This window comes from Aedes albopictus, chromosome 2 (assembly GCF_035046485.1).
Source record: "Aedes albopictus strain Foshan chromosome 2, AalbF5, whole genome shotgun sequence".
In the NCBI taxonomy this organism is placed as follows: domain Eukaryota; kingdom Metazoa; phylum Arthropoda; class Insecta; order Diptera; family Culicidae; genus Aedes; species Aedes albopictus.
The window spans coordinates 353,758,664-353,767,566 of record NC_085137.1 but is presented as its reverse complement, the minus strand read 5'-3'; the positions used below and the strand labels follow the sequence as shown (position 1 = coordinate 353,767,566).

At 37.6% G+C, this 8,903-nt stretch overlaps 1 protein-coding gene across 1 annotated transcript in view; it reads left to right on the top strand.

Annotated features, from left to right (window-relative positions):
* Positions 1-8,903, top strand: part of LOC109416657 (uncharacterized) — a 325,658-nt gene that overhangs the window by 146,742 nt on the left and 170,013 nt on the right. The window lies entirely within an intron of this gene.

Here is an 8,903-nt window from a genome sequence, read left to right as displayed (position 1 = left end):
TGTTCATCGGTTCTGCAGCAGTGATTCATGCTTCTTGATGGCGACCTTGAAACATCAACGTGATTTTGAACAATGTACTTGTTTTGGACATTAATGAGCCTTTGTTTCGTTTGGTTTAACGTTTACGATTCGCATCCGTCTGTCTCTCAGTTCCGTTACCAGGCCATGCAGTATGCAATCGACTGAGGATGCTAAATATGTACCGTAAAGTGGAGTATTTTTTACAGTATAGGATTCCTTTTCTTCATCACGCAGAGCAGTAGGTATTTGATATAATCCCTTCAAAGAAAGTTAATAGTTTCAGCTATTAACCAAAAATGTCAAAATGTGAAATCTGAGTATTTTTCCTCCCCTAAGTAATTCTGGAACACCTCATTGTAAAATGTGCTGGCCACTCATCCTCTACCTTGCAAGTTAGCAAATTCTATTTAGGTAAAAAATACATTTAAAGTAAGGTATATGAGAAATTCATGGTAGAATTATTCTACCATGAATTTCTCATATAGCTTACTTTAAATGTATTTTTTACCTAAATAGAATTTGCTAACTTGCAAGGTAAGGACTGTATCGGAAATTAACTATAAACATTCAAAATGCTCTATCTCGACGCACGGTTGGTCTTTTCATTCCGATTCTTCTATGAAATCTTCACAATATAGTCAAGTTTAGAACAGCTTGAAGAAATTTGGAAAATGTTAAGTATTATTGAAAATACGGTTCTATGAGTATACCACACAAAATAACAATCTGTACAAACTGCATTTTTTTTAAATTTTTTTAATATTTCAAATATTTGTTGCGAAAAAAAATTGTACGGGGAAAAATCCGGAAAATATTTATTATTACTAGCAGTTATGTACACATAACATATCACTTAAAACCGACTTTTAAAATTCTTATTTTGGATAGAAAAACCTCCAATATTAAGAATATGGTCTATCCCATAAAACACATACTTTTTGGTCGAACTTTGACGCTCTGTTTTAAATATCTTTAGAGATTATAAAATTCCGTTCTCTGGTAAAACTATCTCTTCAATAGATTTAAATACATACCCAATCGAAAAAAATGCAAATTTTCAACTTTATGTATTTTTTTATTTGCGTAATCGTTCTTTGAAGACGCATAAAAAAAAGAGTTCCTCGAAAAATGGCCTTTTTTCATTTTTAAAAATTGCCCTAAGCTGCGGAAGGAATTAGTTTTAATAAAAATAATTTTCCTATATCATGAGCATTCTGGAAAAGAATATGGTGGGGGCTGGCTCACCAACACTTCCGGTCCGCTTTAGTGCTTTATGCATCATTGTGGCCAGGTGTTGTTCTAGTTTTTCCAACTGTATTGTAAAGCATGAGCGGTGATCCTTGGCATTCTTGTGTTAATTGGGGTACTGGCAGATGCAGTGGAAAATTTGTCTTAATACGTATCAATCGTCTCTGACAAACGAGAAAAACTGACCTCACTGATTACCTGTCTCTGAGCCAAATTTGGTATAGAGTCTTCAGTCTCCGATTAATCGCTTCATGTTTGATGGAGGCTTTTAATCCAATGGGTTACATAGCCGCTATCCGAATGAAGAGAGTAATGTTCCGCGTAATATATCACAAATCAAAAGAGGTGCGGTATATTACGTGGAGCGGATATACTGAATTGGGTACCAGACCAAGGGTCTGTTCGAATTGGAGAATTAAAATTAATTTTCATTTAAACTAGACAGTTTGATAATTATTTCCTTAGGAGAACTGTCAAGTTTAAGTGTCGAACTGTCAAATTTAAGTAAAAAATAATTTTAATTCACCAATTGGAACAGACCCCAAGTCCCTGCTGGTTGACACGAAATAGGTGAGCCATAGACAATAGAATCGCCAATGTCGTAGGGCATAGTATGTGACTATTGTCGAAACCAAAAAAATTTTTAATGCCCAACCAAATCATTAGCAATATCAATTTGCTTCAAACGCGTTCCAGTGATAGGGTTAAGATTAGGATCAATTATTACAATACAATTTCACGTTTCAATATGTGTTTAGTAGTTTTAGAGGTAACAGCCTAATAAGAAATTTTCTGTAGGTTCATAACTTGCACTCAACGAGTTGAATGTTATATTGCCTCACAACTGTAAGCAACATTATTACTCATTAATAAAAGGTTGTATCATCAATATGGACATAGACTTGCTGAACGAAACATTTGACCAATTAACATCTTTCAGGTATAAAATAGGTAGTAGGACAAAACTTTTATTTTTAAAAGTAGTTATCTATGTTCATGATAGAAGAGTAGCGTAAAGTGATACCACCCGTTTCAGATCCAGAAACGTTTCACACTGAAAGAAGGTTGGAATGACAGTGTGAACAGAAGATCCGAACTGCTAGGTGTAGGAAGAAGTATGTTTATGTCCCCTCCCCTTCCCCAACACTCTGTAGAATTTTGATACAACTTCACGTAACTGTTTACTCCCTAGCCAAGATCACAGGGTTTGACGGTATTTAAGTGAAGGAAGTTAATTATAATTCTTGTAATGAAAATATCACCTTTAACACTTTAATGCGCCTCCAGCGGTTCATTGCGAACCGGCTGCTACAGATGGAGTATAGCTGATTTATCAGAAATGCTCGATAAACAGGAGGAACCTGCTAGGGTTGCGAGAGTCGTTGTGAATCATAATGAAAACATTTGTGCTTTGTGACGAATCTTGGGATCTTTCTGGAGTCAGCAGACTTGGAATTGTTGTCTGGGCTATCCACTATTTGGTTAATTTTAACAATCAATATGCAACAAATAGTAGTATCTCGTGTATTCAAATTGCTCATTCACAGTGCTGACATTGTATTTACTTGTGATTAATATTAATTTTAATTTTCAATATCAGTATTTTCATATGTGATAGTTGTTTTGTGAGTAAACCCTAATATGTTTTGAATGTCTAACGCTTAATAATGTTTTCTTGCCATATCAATTTAAAATAACTAAGAAGCCGAAACCAATAGTGTGAAAGTGCAGCATTTAATAGTGCTTGCTTATAGATTCGAAGCCAACGGGTGATCAAGACTCAAGACTTAAGACGCATACTTGACGAAATCGACAAAAACTGACTACTTCGTCCTATATATATATATATTTATACTAATATAAGTGGGCCGCGGAGCTGTGCGGCCCAGTATTTCCTTTTATTTTTTAATTCCAGAAAACGCCATAGTTCTGAAGAAAACCTATCCTGGTACACCCACGAAGTTCCCAAACACAAACGGAAATTGTCCGGAGCAATCAAGATAAGTAAAAACTTTTATAAACAGGCACGCAACTCTTTCTACTACTAGGCAAATAGAATATTTATGTGTTTGCTTATTCATCACATTCGTGGCGGTGCGGAACATTTTATAGTATAGGTACCGTACTTAACATTTCTTCAATTCACCTTTAAATAACTGATCTTTAAATTTTGTGTAAAAACTTGCATCTAAATTATTTTCATCATATTAGTTTTCTTTTATTTCAGAATTTTTAAAGCATTATGGTAGAAAGAGTTGGTGTCATGATTCATGCAAAACTTGAAACTGAAAACTCCTTATTTCCCCCTATGGGTTATAGGGAGGAGCGGGACATTCGAGCCTACTCATCAGTGGAAAGGACTTGCTATGCTAATCGGTTTAGCATAGGGCAGATACAAGTCTACTGGTAGACGTATCGCCCAGCGATTCAACGCAGATTGGTCACGGCCCGGGGGTGCGTTGATTATAACAGAATAACAGAATCATGAGCATTCTGGAAAAGAATATATTTGCGCAAAAATAAGAGAAAAAATTGGATATTTTCCCTCAGTTTTCACAGTTGTAAATTTTTAGGAGGTGTCCAAAATTTTAAAAACATTTGTGCAATCTTTGAGATAAAAGTCCAAGTTAAATGGTTATTTTTTGAAAATCTGAACTGCCATTCTTTATTTAAGAGATTTATATAGTATCTCCAAAAATAAAGTTTTGTTTATTTCGAACAGATTATTAGGTAATTGTGAACGTTTATAGTTAATTTCCGATACAGTCCTTAGAGGATGAGTGGCCAGCACATTTTACAATGAAGTGTAAAATTGGGCATGTGATCTTCCTAGTGGAGCGGCGCATAAGCGACATGTTTTTATATTTTTGTGTTTTTGTCATGTTGTCGAAATCCTACCATAAAATTTTATGAACCTACTAGAATATGTATTTCGTAACGTGCCTAATAGGTTCATAAATTTTTTTGGTAGGATTTCGACAACATGACAAAAACACAAAAATATAAAAACATGTCGCTTATGCGCCGCTCCACTAGGAAGATCACATGCCCAATTTTACATTGCTTCCCTAAATGCGAGGCCATTTAAATATCCGGAATTGGATTTATGGAGCGATCCTGCTGAGAGCAAGAGCATTGCATGGTGACCGTACACTTTGTAGTTGCTACTCCGTGATTGACGCTAGCGGACAGCTAGCGGAGTTGCACAGAGAACTAATAGATGGGGCTTGGGATAAGCACAGCTTTCTCAATGTACACGTGTCCGACAACTCCGACTGTAATGGGTCAATAACGGCGCAGGCCACGTCTTTACGGTCAACCGGAAAAAAGCTGTGTCGACATCAACAGGGACGGATCACACAAAAGAAGGTAAAATTACTTAATTATGTTGTAAAACACGTTAAAGTGGCAGACTGTTCAATAATATAGGGACGTAGTAACAATGTAACATTCACAAACAATACATGACAGATACAACGGAAGAGATAATTTTCAAGGTGCAATCTTGGACATTGACATAAAACAAAAACAACGACACTACTGGTGACGAACTATACAAAGCTGATGGCTTTTCTTTACAAACTTTCTCAACTGTTGAAATTTTTGAGGAAAACTTTTTCCAGTTCTGAGAAAATTTTCTATAAAAAAAAACTTTGTATCTACGATGCTTCGTTTCAAAGTCAGTAGTGTCAGGGGAAAACAAACAATTTCCACCTGAGTTTTCCGGAAAATTAGGCGACCCTGAGTTTTTTTACATTTTTTTTGTTCATATATTCATGAGCCCTGCCTGTGGAAAAAGCTTCATGAAATTCTGATACCCTTCGGCCCGAACAATAAAAAAAAATCCCAAATCTTTCAATTTGGCCTTCTGCACCACCGTGACACTATAAGATACCAGGCGAACAAAAATCGAAAAAGTGATCCTCTCCAAATCTTTTTATTATATTTTTTTGTCGAAAGTAAATATTCCAATTAGGCAAAGCCCAAAGTTTCAAGCCTCTAGCACATTGCGTTTCTGAAACATCAAAGTTAGACATTAACGAAAAATAGAACTATTTGACGGATCAGCTCGGTTTATCTGAAATCAATTTTTGACCATTTTTTCGTGAGAAACCCTAAAACACTAAGTTTCTATACAGAACTAAATTATAAAAAATCATTAAAAGGGGTTGAAACATTGAAACAACGCAAATATGAAATATTTTGATCAGCAACATTTTTTTGTGCTGAATTGCGCAAATCCCAGCAGTTCTGAAGCATAATCGGGGTCTATTCTAGAATGTTACGGTGAAAAAGTTTGCGCATAAGTGGCGCAACTTTGGAATTAGGCTTTTCAACAAATAAACCATTTTAGTACAATTTCATATATTGTTATATATATAAAGCCTGTATCCGCAATAATCGGGACATAGAAGTACGGCAGTAACTCTGTACTGAATCAATAAAAATTGGCCAAAAATTAGCTGAGAACTCTTTGATGTATGTTTATTATGTATTTGTGCAAAATTTCATAAAAATCAATGCATTACTTTTAACTGTGGATGTGAAACAAACTGACGTGGTTTTTAACTTTTTGTACAATCTTACCCCATTTTTATTCGCATACTAGATGGTTCTTTCCCGCTACAATTCAAAGTTCTGTGAGGATAATTATGAAATTTCGTGAGCAGTTCTGATACTTATAAAGACACTTTTTTTTGCAAAATTTCATCATCTTTTATCATTTGGATTGAAAGTTACTGATAGGGGATAGTGTTAGTGAAAATGTTTCATGTTTTTCATGTGCGATGTTTGCCTATTCATAACTTTTGAATGACCCTGATAATTTTCATGAAATTTTCACAGAAAGTAGATGATTATGTGTATATTATGCCTGCAAAATTTGATGATTATTGGTGTAGTACTTTCAACAATACAATCGATACAATAAGGGGTACTCACTAATTGTTATTATTATTATTATTTTTCTTTATTATCGAGATTTTCAGCCCTCGGTTGGTTCATCTCGTACTAATTGTTGTCTGAGGGGCTAAAATTACGGTCAGCCCCAATATATGTTTCAACTATAAAATTGTTGATAGTGCATCGATTTTTTTTGAAATGTTTGTTTCAAAATTTCAGCCATTTCGTTTATCAAATTCGAAAGTTACAGCGCTGACAAGCTAAACCAAAGGCTGTACAAAATTAAATTGCTCGCCAGTTTGGAAACCCCTGGAGCTGACAGCGTAAAGTTTTTCCTTACGGTGCTCCTTTTAGTGTGAAACAATCGCAGTCAAACAGCGTCGCGGTCGGAAAAAGTGATTTTAATTTGAAGTTCCTATTCCGTGCTATTCGTGCGCAGTGTTAGTGCTTGAAATTAAGTGAGTTTTTGGTGAAAAAATCACTTTTTTAAATTCGGGACTCGTGACTGGCGAAGAGACGAAAAAACGCCATCGTAAAACAACCCCACGCCAGTTTTCCTTTCAAACTTGCAAACAAGTTCAACTACTTCGTTAGCAATCTTGCGCAAGTTAGTGCAAATCGAATAGACAGTTGACTCATCTCCATCCGCTGGGTGGATAAGGAAATAAGAATTGGCACTTGAAAAGAAATAAGTTTCAATCTATCGGTGTTTCATTCCTTAACCCGCCCCACCAGCGATGTCGCTGAGTGTGGGCTTTCCCCCCCTCCCGGGTGATCCTGGAGGAGGACCTTCTAATTATCTCGATGGAACATAAACTGGGGCAACATTACCCAGCTACATGGACCCACATGGAAATTACGGTGAGCTGATAGTATTGCGCATGGAATCGGTGAACGGCAAAATGCCCGACCATCCTTTCACACTACGCCAATCTATCGAGAAAAGGGTAAATGGAAAAATCGAAGAAGCCATCTCCGAGTCGCAAGGCCGATCGTACGCTCTGAAGGTCAGAAGCAGGCACCACCTCGAAAAGCTCCTAACGATGTCTCAACTCATTGATGGCACCGCAGTTAAAGTATCGTACCATCCCGGGCTAAATTCAACACGATGTGTAATCAGCTGCCGCGATTTAATGAAAATGACGGACGACAACGAGGTGCTCGAGTACCTCAGGGATCAAAACATCACCGGTATCCGCCGGATTATCAGAAAAGTAGGTGAACACAGGGAATTTACACCTACGGTGACTCTCACCGTTGGTGGAATTACGATCCCTGAACACATCGACATCGGTTACCAGCGAGTTCGAACCCGACCATATTATCCTGCACCCATGGTATGTTACCAGTGTTACCACTTTGGACACACAAAGCAAAGGTGCCAGAAACAACTGCCGACATGTGGAAACTGCAACCAAGAACACGAAGTCACCCAAGATACACGATGTCAGAACCCTGCATACTGTGGCCGATGTAGTTCCAACGACCATTCCGTCAGCAGCCGTAAATGTCCGATGTACCAAAACGAGGACACAATTCAGCATATACGAGTAGATAGAGGCTTGTCGTACCCCGAAGCCAGAAGAGTTTTTGAAGCAAGCACAGGACAACGCTCTTTCGCTGGAATTGCATCTCACAGTAAAGATAAAACTATTTCCGATCTGTCAGCAAAGTTAGAGACGCTCTCCGGACAAATGGCTCAGAAAGATGCTCAAATAAAGGCTCTGGAGGACAAAATGTCCACAGGTAACACTCCAACCAGCAGTACCGACTTTCAGCGTCTCGAACAAATGATAATCAACCTGCAAAAAGAAATCCAAAAAAAGGATGAGAGAATCCTAACCTTGGAAAAGGCACTAGAAAAGGATTCCAGGATTGACCTTGTCCGCAAACACGGAACGATTGAAGATCTTGTCGCTAAAGTATCCGCCCTTCAAGAAACAGTAAACAGAAAAGTCTAGGAAATCCAAGATCTTCGCGCATCTAATAAGACAGCCCGTGCTTCCATCGAAACCACTTCTAAGCCCCAACGACAGCAAACTGCCAAGAAAATGGTCCCCAATGCAACTACTAGTACCCAAGAACATAACAGTCAAAAAGGATCAACCAAGAATGCACCCAACGCCTCAAAGAAAGGGAAGGATACACCCATCACCGTAGTACAGAATCTTTCAACAATTCCCACAATGCCGATGGATAATGCGGATTCTGAGATCAACACTGGCACGAAACCGAAACGGGGGAAAAATAACTCCGAGCATACTAGAGAGAATATCTGTGCTAAACGAACTAAGGGAAACTTACCAGTAATGTACATCTCTGATACGGAAGATCTTCAAACAGTGAACAATGATCTCTACATGGAATCAGATATAATAGAACACGACATCTCGTCCTCGTCAGACGAAACAATGGAGGAGAATGTGACAGAAGGATTTCCACTGTAGTTCTGTCCTTCGAAACCGTCTACAATACAATCACCAACTTTAATGTCTTCTTCACCAAAAACACGTTTTCGTAAAAAAGAAAATAGCCCACATAAAACGAAGGACAATCTCGGAAGTGAGCATATCATAGCAGTACCAAAACAAGAGATTACAACAGCTAAATTCATATCAGAAACTGATTATCCGGAACTTAAACCGAAACTTAACATACCTCTCAGTCTAGCATCCCACCTGGACACTATCACCAGACTCAAAGATGAATGTGGGACGCGTGATAACCTCATA